The 13941-nt window shown below is 33.7% G+C and overlaps 1 pseudogene; it reads right to left on the bottom strand.

The window, feature by feature from the left end:
- Nucleotides 1-3956: 3956 nt before the first annotated feature.
- On the bottom strand, nt 3957-6577 carry LOC136208119 (cell division cycle 20.1, cofactor of APC complex-like; annotated as a pseudogene).
- Between the last annotated feature and the right edge of the window lie 7364 nt (nt 6578-13941).

The raw sequence follows: 13941 nt of genomic DNA on the forward strand, positions 1-13941 counted from the left end.
CTTGATTGTCACTTTATCCGGGAACAAGTCACAAAAGGATTCCTCAATGTCCGTTTCATTTCGACGGACGATCAGGTTGCTAACATCTTGACCAAGCCGCTTCCCAGTCTTCGCTTCACTCGACTACGCTCTCGACTATTGGTCTTACCGCGGTATCGGCTTGAAGGGGGTGTTAGAGATAATAGTATTATTATCTCTGCATTAATTATCTTTACACTAATTAGAGTTTCACTTATTCTATAAGTCTAATTAGGGTTAGAGATAATATTCCTATTATCTCTAAGATAATTAGTTATACACAAATAGAGTTGTATTTATATCATACGTCTAATTAGATCACTGAAACCTAATTAGACTACACATCTATACTTGTCATATATATACTATTGATCAATGAAAACCCTAATTAAGGGTATTATTTTCGGTCACTCTCTCTCTCCGTCGTTCGATTCTCTCTCTAGTTCTTCACAAACTAAACCTTATTCCAACAAGTAATTGGTACAATCCCGGTTTATTTTTTTGAAAATTTTCAAAATAAACAACGCAATTAAACTAAGGATTTCTTTTACAAAAAAAAAAAAAGAAAAGAAAAGAAAAGAAGTGTAAAGTATAAAAAATATTAATACGAATAAGTATAAAAATAATGGACGAAAGGATAAAAGAAGACCGATACAAGAGCCCCCATATTGGTGCGGCAAGATACCATTTTTTACTTCTAGAATCTACTAACCGGAATCAAAGAATTAGTAGTAGATTTCTCTGAAACCCTCAAAGCATGGATCCTTCCGTATCTGCAAATCTTCCTGACGAGTACTCGGCTTCTACAACCATCGTCCCTTTTGACTACCCAATTCCTCTACTCCGTGGTCCCGTACGCGCCGCACCATCCGATGACCCTTCATTCGGGCCTTACGTTCTCGCTTTCAGAAATCACCACTCCTGGGCTGCTGCATACAAGCGCTGTGAGTCCAAAGTTATCGAGCAGTGCGAGGCCGGATCAAGGATTGGGTGCGCCATTTACGCATCCGAAAGATGTAAACCACCGTGGTGGCGCAATTTTATTGGAGGTAAATTGCCCGACTTAAAGGAGAGAGAGATGTGCGAGGAGCAGGAAATGGAGGGCTGTTTGGTTGCTGCGAAGGAGAAGTGTCTCGGGCTCGCTAAGGAGAAGTGTTCCTTGCCGTTTAGGGACGCGAGAATTGCGATTGGAGAGGGGATTGTGATGGAAAAGGTTGGTAGGAAATTAGTATGTCTGGTATCAATGCCGGAGAATAGTAATTGGACGAATTTGATTGGGTTTGATAAATGTGATTTTGATTTAACGAATCAGAGGGCTAGTGAGTTTCTTGCCTCTGATCCAAAATATGAATGGTTTTTTAAGCAAAGATGACAGTGAGGAAGAAAGAATGCAAGCACTGAAATGCACTGATGCTAAAGAGGTATGTATGCTTGTTTATCCATCTTTAAGTGGCTTATGAAATGAAGATTGAAGCATATTTTCATTTGGTATGTATTGGCTGTTAGATATGGAAACATTTGTATTTAGGAAAGATAATATTCATTGGTATCATAGGCTTAATCTTAGACATTAATATAGGAAAGATAATATTCATAGCCTTAATCTTAGAAGTTAATATAGCTTGTAATTGCTCTGTATATATCCTATTCTATCAATAATATTCATAAGGGTTCTACCTTTATTATTGGCTAGAATTGGACATGCTTGTGCCTATTTGGGGATTTTCATTTTGATTCTTGTTTGAATTATGAAAATGTGGTAAGAGATATAGGAAATTTAGTCTGGTTGCTGTCTATGAATAGAAAGTCTTGATGCTATTGTATCCTCTTACCATTAAAAGTATAAATTAATGGCACGTTTGTATCCTCCTCCTCTTTGTTGTTTGCCTTTGGAAAAGGCTGAAAAAAAAAGAGATTTCCTGCTTTTGTAAAAAGCTAATTTTCAGTGGTAAAAGGCAAACAGAAGTGTCTAACCAAACACCTCAAACTCTCTGCCTTTTAAAGTGAAAAAAAAGTGAAAAGGCAAGCAGGATGTGAAAAGTAGATAACCAAATACCCTCTAAATCGAGACATAAGGTATATTTCAATTATAAGCTTGGCTGCACTTGTAAACCACTGTTAACATCAACAGTACAATTGAGGAGTTGTCTCTTGAAGCTGTGATTGTATCTGAGAATTTTGCATCTGATTTGACATTTTCCTGGTGCAAGACGTAGTTAAATGTTAACACAAAGCTTGAATTGTATTTGTATCTTAAACTGTTTCAGATTTCCAGGATTCCTTAATTTAATTGTGACCTAGGAAACAACTATCAAATTGCAGATAAAGGGGATGATATCTTTCATAACTTGTCAAAAGAATCCCTAAGAACAAGTAGATGAAAGAAAAACCAAAAAAGAAAAAAAATGTTACAGCCAAAGTGAGGTTGCAATGGAACAAATTTTAAAAATATGCAACATTTACATTATATTTGCAGCAAAATAAAACTGCAAACCAAGCTAGATAGATGCATGAAACCAAGGAACAAAATCAAGAATAGTTGGAAATGAAGGGGCAAAAAACAAACCACACTCCCAGTTTGTGCATATTCTTCTTTTGAAACAAGTTGAATGTTAGCTCCAATTAGACGCTCAACCAAGAGATTTCCCGTCAATCCAGGATCTTAGTCCACAAGAACCTGCAAAACATCCAACACGTCTTCCCGTCAAGATGAAGATAAGTAGCAGCAACAGCAGTAGCACGGCAATGGTTGCTCTGAATTCCTCCAATGGTAATGATACAATCAGCACCATTTGCCACTGCTTCAGCCATATAAAACTCCAACTTGTGGTGAAGCTCTTAGCCTAGTGGTTGAGAGCTTACCTATGACTAGGGAGGTCATGGGTTCGAATCACATCCGGGTCTGGTGGAGATTTTTCTTTCTTCTTTAATGTAAGCGCGTTGTGCACAATTTTTTTTTTAAAAAAAACTCCAACTTTCTCACTTTGTTACCACTCAATTGCATCCTGGCCGCTTTATATGTATAATAAATTAAAAGAAATTCATCGAAATCCCATTAAAATAAAAATTCCAGCACAACCAGCCTAATAAACTTTTGAAACTCAACACAAGTAACCTTGGTTCAACATACCATAAGGAACCAATTAACATCATTGCATATAATATATTTCACAACTTAAATTAAAAAGCAAAAATAAAAAGAAGTCTAAAAGTTGTATGAATAAGCTACCGGGAAACACGTGATGGTTGTGATATAAGATTTCTATCACCATATGAAACAATAATGAGAAAAGAGAATGAACATAAGCACCAACAAAATGAAATAAATCAAGGATCATGGTACTTGATTATAGTGTTGCCCAGTGAAGTTGAAGTGCATAACATTAAGATGCAGCAGAGGCCAAGATATGAAAGCAATCTAGTATTCATATATGAATGAGAACTCCAGACTAACAAGTACCAATTGAATCATAAAAAGTGTTACACTAAGTTTAGCTACTTATTTCATACTATATAGCAAACTGCGGAAATGATGACCGATCAAATAGACTTAAAACACCTAGACAATAAACACATTCGAAACATACTAAAATCTTTTCTTCACAAACTAAAAGTAAAGGAACTAAATAGAAAATATTTCTTGAAAACAGAACTATTAAAAGATGCTTCCTGCAGTTACTACATGATTAATTCATTTCGGTTATACTTTGTTTTTTTTGCCATAAGATCAATGACGACTGATGCAAATATAGGATGCAAAACCAAGAAATTGAAAAATACCATCATCGAAAAAGAGTAATTAACTTTTTATTAATCAACTCTTTGCTATACATCTCATAAACTTAATGTTAATTTGCTACACATCTTTAACTAGAGCCTTTCTCAGAATCAAAAGCTATGGGAAACTTGTGCTTGAGCTGCTCCTCTCCTGAGTCTCATCAGCGGATTCGAGCAAAGTTGGAAAATGGTTCCTGTTTAGCTTCTGGAACCCCAAATACATTCCAAAATTTAAGTGTTTCATCACCTGCAATAGTGGCCATTATGCAACCAGCCGGACTCTGAGTCATGCAAAGTACTCTTGATGTATGACCAGTGAGTTCACCCATTTTAACTATGGATGGATATTTCCATAGAGTGAGTTGATTTTGAGTGAACCCATGAGAACTAAGCAGTTCCCTCTCATGCTTATTCCACAACAAAGAGGAAACCTCAGACCCAGTATCTACTGAGTTCAAGCAATCCCCGGTGCATGTATTCCAGAACTTAATACACCCATCTCCAAAGCCTCCTTCGGCAGCCATCAAATTTCCTTGGAAAGGACACCAAGCAAGAGCTTTAACTTTAGATGTAGGGTCTGAAGGGCCTATGAGTTCACCAACAGCTCCACCATTAGTATGATATTGTCCGCTTTGGACCAAGTCCGCACGGATTTGTTTTTGGGCTCCTTCCCAAAAGGCCTCAGTTGGTGAACTTCTTTATAAACTATGTAACTCCCTTGTATCTTTCTGATGTGGGACTTGGGATGTATACCCAACAATCCTCCCCTCAGACCAAGGACCACAAGCCTCCCCTTCAGGGATAATCTGTCTAATCATCTTGTACCGCCGCCAACCCGTGAAACACGCCGCCTGACCACCACAATATCAGGAAGACTTTCGACACAAGGCACTAAGCACAGATTTCCCATCGCGAGGTCACACTGAGAGCCTCCCACATCTCCTTAGATCTCATGCACCATGACTCCGAGCATTGTATGCACGTTCTCCCAGCCGAACCATCGGCTCTGATACCATTTGAATGGCCCACGAGTTCACCAACAGCTCCACCATTAGTATGATATTGTCCGCATTGGGCCAAGCCCGCACGGATTTGTTTTTGGGCTCTTTCCCAAAAGGCCTCAAACTAATGTAGTTAGTGAACTTCTTTATAAACTATGTAACTCTCTTGTATCTTTCCGATGTGGGACTTGGGATGTATACCCAACAGGGTCTTCAAGCCTATGAAGCCATTGCGTAGATGATGCCATGGATCTATCTAGACCTGGCAATTTCCGTGTTCGTGTCGTGTCAGGTTTCGGGTTCGTGTCAACACCTGAAACACGAACACGACACGAAATTTTTTCGTGTCACAAAATCAGAACACGAACACGACCTGCTCTTGACACGGTAAACACGACACGACACGAATTTTTTACACAACCAATTAAATTGACACGACTTGACCTCCTAACACGACCTATCATGCTCAACACGACCTGTCTAACACGACTACACATGGCAATTTTCGTGTTTGTGTCATGTTCGTATCGTGTCAGGTTTCGAGTTCGTGTTATAAGGGTATATTTGTAATTAAATTTCGGGTCAGTTTCGTGTTTTCGGGTTGACACAAACACGACACGAAAATTAACGTGTCATTTCGTGTCGTGTCAACTTTCGTGTCGTGTCATAAAACCCTAAACACTAACACTAAAAAAGCGTGTCGTGTTCGTGTCGTGTCATCGGGTCGTGTGTCGCTTTGCCGGGTCTATCCCATATGTGAACAAGGCTATCGTTGGCTCCGCTCGCTAATTGTTGCCCCGAAGGCGACCATTTAATCCCACACACTTCTAGATAATGTCCTCTATATGTCTCAACAATGTGTGATCGAATTCTGATATCATTGTTAATTACTTGACCATCCATTCCTCCTGTAGTAAGGACATGGTTATTCCATGCCAATGTCCATACTCTTGATCTATGCCCACCTTTCAATTTTCTTAGTTGCAAAACAAAACCAAAAACCAAAACCAAACCAATTAATCTTTTGAAGGTGTGACAATTTCTAAGCATTTAGAACCCATATGGGACAACACCATTTTGACTCAAACATGAAATTGATACTTCCACTCCACCTGAAATGAACATTAATACATATTATATAAAAACAGAAATCAAATTTTACCAGACTGTTGGAAGAAGAATCCTATAACTGTACTCCAGAGTTGTTCAAACCAACGACAATGCGGCGTTCATCGGGAGCCCAATTCACCTAGTAACAGGACCAATTTTATCATCCATTGTCACAAGTTGAGATGTAGAACCATTAGAAGCATCCCACAAATATATTGTGATGCCTAGAGCTATAGCTAGAACATTGCTGCTGCCCCAATCCAACAAATTGAGGTAGGAATCATTAACAAGATGAGGCGCATAGAGTGTCCTCTCAGAAGTCTAAATCAAAAATTACAGAAAACTTTAGTATTAATTGAAGTAATGCAGCAAAAGGAAGAGTAAAAAAAGAAAGAAACCTGAGGAATGTGTCTGCGGTGCTTGATGGGGTTGGGTTGGAGATTAGCTGAGGAAATGTGTTGCTGATTAGGTGAGGAAATGTGTTGGCGAGGAATCAATTCAATAGGAGCAGGAGGTTTGTTCTTGAAAGCTAGAATTCGAGTCCTGTTTATATTTAAAGTTTCTGCCAGTATCTTCCTGTAAGTCTGACTTGATGGAGAGCAAGGTAATGCATTTTCCTCCTTAGCCTTCTTACCTTTCGTTAACATGTAACGTGCAAAATCCATATCCATTGCTGATCGATTCGGTATAAATCTATCCAACTGTTAACATCCATATATAAAATACTAATTAATTTACATTCTCAATCAATTAACGAATGTTAATGCAATGAATCCAGATATGATAATTCGGGTTCTGAGACAATTTTTATTTAATTAAAGTTTGTTTTATGTATTAGGAATGAAATTCGAGGTGTATAGCGTAATCAATTTAACTAGTTAAATTAAATCAACCCACCCATGTTGCTTAGCAATATAAGCATATCAATTGGCAGCATTCCATTAACATAATGTGCAAAATCCATATATTCATTGCTGATATCCAACTGTTAACATCCATATCTAAAATACTAATTAATTAATTTACATTCTCAATAAATTAAGGAAAGTGCTTTAAGGATGAATAAGAACTTATGTTTTCATGATTAGAATTCCTTTTCTGAATATATTGTTTTTGAAGTGGGAATCTGGAAGGTGGTTTCAAGATCGAAAAAGAAGAACAACTCATGAATCATGCATCCATTATGTTAATACCAACAAAAAATAGGGATAACAAATAATGATGATATAGAATTAATTGATAAATGTACGAAATAACACAGAAACGCAAAACAGAACTTAAACCCTAGAAGAAAGTAGAAGCAAAAGATTAAGAAATTGAAAAAAAAAACAGAAATTAAACCCTAGAGCTTTGATTTTCGGAGCGAGAGAGCTTTGATGTCCAGAATGCAGTGAGAGCAAGAGAGCTTTGCCGTTCAGAATGCAAAGCAGAGCGAGAGAGAAATTGAGGGAGAGAGCTTTGGTGTTCAGAGAGAAATAGCAATAGCAGCGATTGATTGAGAATGAGTATCACAAAATAGAAATAGAGCTCTCTGTGCTAGATTTTATTTTATACTGATATGATAATTACTCCAACGGGAAAAAGAAGGAACCGCCCTTTAACAACAGGATGGGTGGGAATGCCTTTATTTGTATTTGAAAATAGAAGGAAGCGCCCTTTGACAACGACATTGGCGTCATCGGAGGGGATATGCAAGAAGAAGAAGAAGAGAAAGCATGACTTGTGATTTTCGACACGTGACCATTTTTCTTTTATTTAGTTTTATTTCATTTGTATCTAGATTTTTCAAAGTTAACTTTTTTTCTATTAGATTCATTAATATTTTCATATTAGCTCAATTGAGTAAACATAGTTTTATCTCATACAAATACAATTAGTTAATTCAATTTGTAATCAATATGAGCATGGGATATTTTATTTATTTATAATATGTGATTATTTTCTTTCTTTATTTATAATTTGTGACGCATCTTAAAATTTAATCATGGGTTTATTTTCCAATTAAATATCTCCTACATTGTTTTATCGTAAAATTTCACATCTTAGGATTACAAATGTAGCGTTAACTAGATTTCCACGTTCAATTATTGCTATCAAATTGAATATCGTACGCGTTAATAAATCAAGAATATAAATCTCATCGTCAGTTAAATAACCATACTTGAATAAAATTTGAGTTCTAACGAAATATACGACTGTATATGCGTCGTATATACGACTCAAAAGAATAAAAATGGATCAATTCGGGATGTTATCTTGAACGAACATAAAATCTAACCAAGTCAAAATGATATAAAAAGCGGTCATTTAAATTTATTTATATGTGATATACGTAAAATTAATTCTAATTCAATAAATATAATTACACGTGTGTTATACTCGTAGTTCCAAATTAAAATAAATCAATTCGAGATGTTATGTTGAACCAATAAAAGATAACCAAATTAATTCGAATTGATGTAAAAACGTCATACAAACTCTAAACCAAGTTAATTCGAATTGATGGGTAAACGTCATTCGAATTCATAAACCAAGTTAATTCGAATCAATGTGAAAACGTCATTCAAATTCATAACCTTATTAATTCGGGTCGATGTGAAAACATCATTCGAATTCATAAACCAAGTTAATTCTAAACGATGTGAAAACGTTATTAGAATTCAATAATGAACTCAAAATGCCCCTTATTAAAAACCTTTATCTTATTTATCGTATATGTGAAATATGTAAACTAAAATAGGATTTTTCGATAAATACCATTGCATGTATGTTATATACGTAACTCCATATTAAAGCGAACCTAATCCCGATAACCCTAAAAACGCGAGTACCTGGTTTATAACGACGATTTAAAGCAAAACAAGTAGCAAACACATAACATCACAATAGTTAACTAGTTAAATTAAATCAACCCACCCACGTTGCTTATGAATATAAGCATAACAATTGGCAGCATTCCATTAACATAATGTGCAAAATCCATATATCCATTGCAAAATCCATATATCCATTGCTGATATACAACTATTAACATCCATATATAAAATACAAATTAAATTACATTCTATATTAATTAAGGAAAATGATTTAAAGATGAATAAGAACTTACGTTTTCATGATTAGAATTCCTTTTCTGAATATGTTGTTTTTGAAGTGGGAATCTGGAAGATGGTTTCAAGACCGAAGAAGAAGAAGAGCTCATGAATCCTGCATCTATTATGTTAATACCAACAAAAAAATAGGGATAACAAATAATGATGATATAGAATTAATTAATAAATGTACGAAATAACACAGAAACACAAAACAGAAATTAAAGCTTAGAAGAAAGCAGAAGCAGAAGATTAAGAAATTGATACAAAAAATAGAAATTAAACCCTAGAGCTTTGATGTTTAGAGCGAGAGAGCTTTTCCGTTCAGATTGCAGAGAAGAGCCAGAGAGAAATTAAGGGAAAGAGCTTTGGTGTTCAGAGAGAAATAGCAATAGCAGCGGTTGATTGAGAATGAGTATCACCAAAATAGAAATAGAGCTCTGTCTACTTGATTTTATTTTATAATGATATGGTAATTACTCTAACGGAAAAGAAGGAACCTCCATTTAACAACATGATGAGCAGGAATGCCTTTATTTGTATTTAAAATAGAAGGAAGCGTCCTTTAACAATGGCATTGGCGTCATCGGATTGGATAAGTAAGAAGAAGAAGAAGAGAAGGAGAGAAATCATGACTTGTGATTTGAAGTTGAGGTCTAATTTGATTTTGGACATGTGACTATTTCTCTTTTATTTAGTTTTATTTCATTTGTATCTAGACTTTTCTAAGTTAACTTTTTTTTTTATATTAGATTAATTAATATTTTCATATTAGCTCAATTGAGTAAACATAGTTTTCTCTGATACAAATACAATTAGTTAATTCAACTGTAATCAGCATGAGCATGTGATATTTTCTTTATTTATAATATGTGATTATTTTCTTTATTTATAATTTGTGATGCATCTTAAAATTTAATCATATGTTTATTTCTCAATTAAATATCTCCTACATTGTTTTATCGTAAAATTTCACGTCATAGGATTACAATTGTAGCGTTAACTAAGATTTCAGCGTTCAATTATCGCTGTCAAATTGAATATCATACGCGTTAATAAATCGATAATATAAAGCTCATCGCTAAGTTAAATAAACATACATGGAATAAAATCCGAGTTCTAACAAAATATACGATTATATATGCGTCCTATATATGACTCAAAAGAATAAAAATGGATCAACTCGGGATGTTTTCTCGAACCAACATAAAATTCAACCAAGTCAAAATGATATAAAGAGCGGTCATTTAAATTTACTTATATGTTTATTATACTTTTTTTTAATAAAATACCCAATTGTATTTACCGTATATATGATATACGTAAAATTAATTCTAATTCAATAAATATAATTACGTGTGTGTTATATTCGTAGTTCCAAATCAAAATAAATCAATTCGAGATGTTATCTCGAACAAATAAAAGATAACCGAATTAATTCGAATCGATGTAACAACGTCCTTCGAACTCATAAACCAAGTTAATTCGAATCGATGGAAAATTGTCATTCGAATTCATAAACCAAGTTAATTCGGATCGATGTGAAAACATCATTCGAATTCATAACGATATTAGTTCGGATCGATATGAAAACGTCATTCGAATTCGTAAACCAAGTTAATTCTAAACGATGTGAAAACGTTATTAGAATTCAATAATAAACTCAAAATGTCCCTTATTAAAATCTTTATCTTATTTATCGTATATGTGATATACGTAAATTAAAAGAGGATTTTTCGATAAATACAATTGCATGTATATTATACACGTAACTCCATATTAAAGCGAACCCAAACCCGATAACCCTAAAAATGTGAGTACGTGGTTTATAACGACGATTTAAAGAAAAACAACTAGCAAACACATAACATCACAATAGTTAACTAGTTAAATTAAATCAACCCACCCACATTGCTTATGAATATAAGCATAGCCATTGGCAGCATTCCATTAACATAATGTGCAAAATCCATATATGCACTGCTGATATCCAACAGTTAACATCCATATATAAAATACAAATTAATTTACATTCTCAATCAATTAAGGAAAGTGCTTTAAGGATGAATAAGAACTTATGTTTTCATGATTAGAATTCATATTCTGAATATGTTGTTTTTGAAGTGGGGATCTGGAAGGTGGTTTATAGATCGAAGAAGAAGAGCTCATGAATCCTACATCACTATGTTAATACCAACAAAAAATAGGGATAACAAATAATGATGATATAGAATTAATTGGTAAATGTACGAAATAACACAGAATCACAAAACAGAAATTAAACCCTAAAAGAGAGCAGAAGCAGAAGATTAAGAAATTAATACAAAAAAAAAACAGAAATTAAACCCTAGAGCTTTGATGTTCAGAGCGAGAGAGCTTTGCCGTTCAGAATGCAAAGAAGAGCCAGAGAGAAATTGAACGAACATAAAATCCAAACAAGTCAAAATGATATAAAAAAGCGGTCATTTAAATTTATTTATATGTGATATACGTAAAATTAATTCTAATTCAATAAATGTAATTACGAGTGTGTTATACTCGTAGTTCCAAATCAAAATAAATCAATTCGAGATGTACATCTCGAACAAATAAAAGATAACCAAATTAATTTGAATTGATGTAACAACGTCATTCGAACTCATAAACCAAGTTAATTCGAATCGATGGGAAAATGTCATTCGAATTCATAAACCAAGTTAGCTCAGATCGATGTGAAAATGTCATTCGAATTCATAACCATATTAGTTCAGATCGACGTGAAAACGTCATTTGAATTCGTAAACCAAGTTAATTCTAAACAATGTGAAAACGTTATTAGAATTCAATAATAAACTCAAAATGCCGCTTATTAAAATCTTTATCTCATTTATCGTATATGTGGTATACGTAAATTAAAATAGGATTTTTCGATAAATATCATTGCATGTATGTTATATACGTAACTCCATATTAAAGCGAACCCAAACCCGATAACTTTAAAAATGTGAGTACATGATTTATAACTATGATCTAAAGAAAAACAACTAGCAAACACATAACATCACAATAGTATATATATATATATATATATATATATATAATTCTTTAGCTTTCTTTTATAACTTAAGTACTTTTACCAAGAATACCCTCAACCACTTAAAAACAGTCTTAATCCATCTTTTACCTAAATAGAACCCGCAGCCGCAAACCCTTTTCATGGCAATTAGAAATAACAAAAAAAAAAAGCTTTTATATCTTCTTCTTCTCCCTCAAATTTTCGATCGGCGGCTGTGCATATTTTTATCAATAACTGTGCAGATTCTTTAATCAATTAAAAAGTAAGTTTCTCATATCCTTTAATTTTGTTTGTCTTATATGAACTCTTTCTTTTAGAATATGAAGTTCCACTTTCTTTCCTTCTTGCACCAACATTCACAAAATTGATTTTGTTATATTATATTAAATTCTTAGGAGAAAGTGCCTATATTAACTATTATTTAAAGTATGTGATGCCTTTGTTTTTGTTTTTGGGTGGATCTCTACATTTGTTTTCTACCTATGTCAACATTAATATTATTTTAAAATGAATATAAAGTTATGAGTTTTATGGTTTTGAAATCCTTCATTTTTTTTGTGTTGATGTAAAACAATTATATTTTCAACAGGTTTGCGATTTTATACTGTATGTTATATATTCATATTTTAAAAGGGAGTTGTGCAGTAATGATGTTCAATCTTAATAAATCGTTTTTTTTCAAATTGATAGTAGTAGTTAAATGTATTCGTGTGGGTTAGAAATTCTTAATTAGTTAGTTTATGAAGGTGTAATTACCTCTCCCTTAGATGTTAATTATCCCCATTAGCTTAGACTTAATTGAGTCAGTTAATTCATTATATCTCTTTTCTTGGACAATAGGAAATTCTGACAATCCGCAAATTGAGTCGAACTTTTAGTGCGCTTGCGTCTGCTTGAATATTCAGGTGAGTGGTAATTATAGTATACGACACTGTTTAATTGAAATATCAGATTTTAAACTGTTTATCAAAAATTGACATTTGATTATATGTTTCCTTTTATAAAAGCATAGATTTTGAACCTTCCGTTTACAAAATATCCTTAGTATTAGAGCGTATATTCTGGGAACAAGCCTTTATATTGATTTGTTTTATTATCAGGTACAATGAATTTATTAAAATATGGTTTGATATGATTTGTAGTTTCTGATACGCGATTTATCGCAGTTATTACATTTGTTTTAGAAATCTGATAATTCGTTCAATCAATTATGATTTTCTGATTTATATATGTATACTATATGTTTTCAAACTGGTACAAGTGCTCAGTATATCTGTATCTGTTATCTGGCCTCTCACCGATCTTCATAACATTAGGTCCTTGCATGTGTCTTTGAGTCAGGTTGTCAGTTGTCAGTTTGTCGTCAGTTGTGTCAGCATTAGAATCATGCATAAGATCGGTGAAGACGATTATCTGTTATCTGTATCTGTTATTGGTAGCGCTTACCATTTATCTGGCCCTGGTGGTATGCAGTATCACCACTCTGTTACACTGTACCATGTGTTTTAAAGCTTTTGTCTTATCTTCTGATTATTCTAATATCTGATCTTTTGAAAGGCTTCAGTATTATTTTTGACAATTGATTACCAATACTTTGATTTGATTATCTAATATTGACTCTTTTGTTTAACTGATTTTGAATACTACATTTGAACTATATTTATCATAATTTAAAAGTATCAGCCAGTCTGCCTGTTCCTTTTCTGTTGTGTGCTATAGCTACTGCTCACTGAGGTTTTCGTTCGTATAGACGAAAATCTCATACCACGTTGAATATTTCTTTTTCAGATTAAGGTCCCTGTTCGTGAGGTAACCCTTGGATTGATGTTGAAGGAGACTGCTTAATGATTTAGCTTTATATTATTTTTGGAGACTTTTGATTATTGAG

The sequence above is a fragment of the Euphorbia lathyris genome, chromosome 10 (genome assembly GCF_963576675.1).
Source record: "Euphorbia lathyris chromosome 10, ddEupLath1.1, whole genome shotgun sequence".
Taxonomy (NCBI): domain Eukaryota; kingdom Viridiplantae; phylum Streptophyta; class Magnoliopsida; order Malpighiales; family Euphorbiaceae; genus Euphorbia; species Euphorbia lathyris.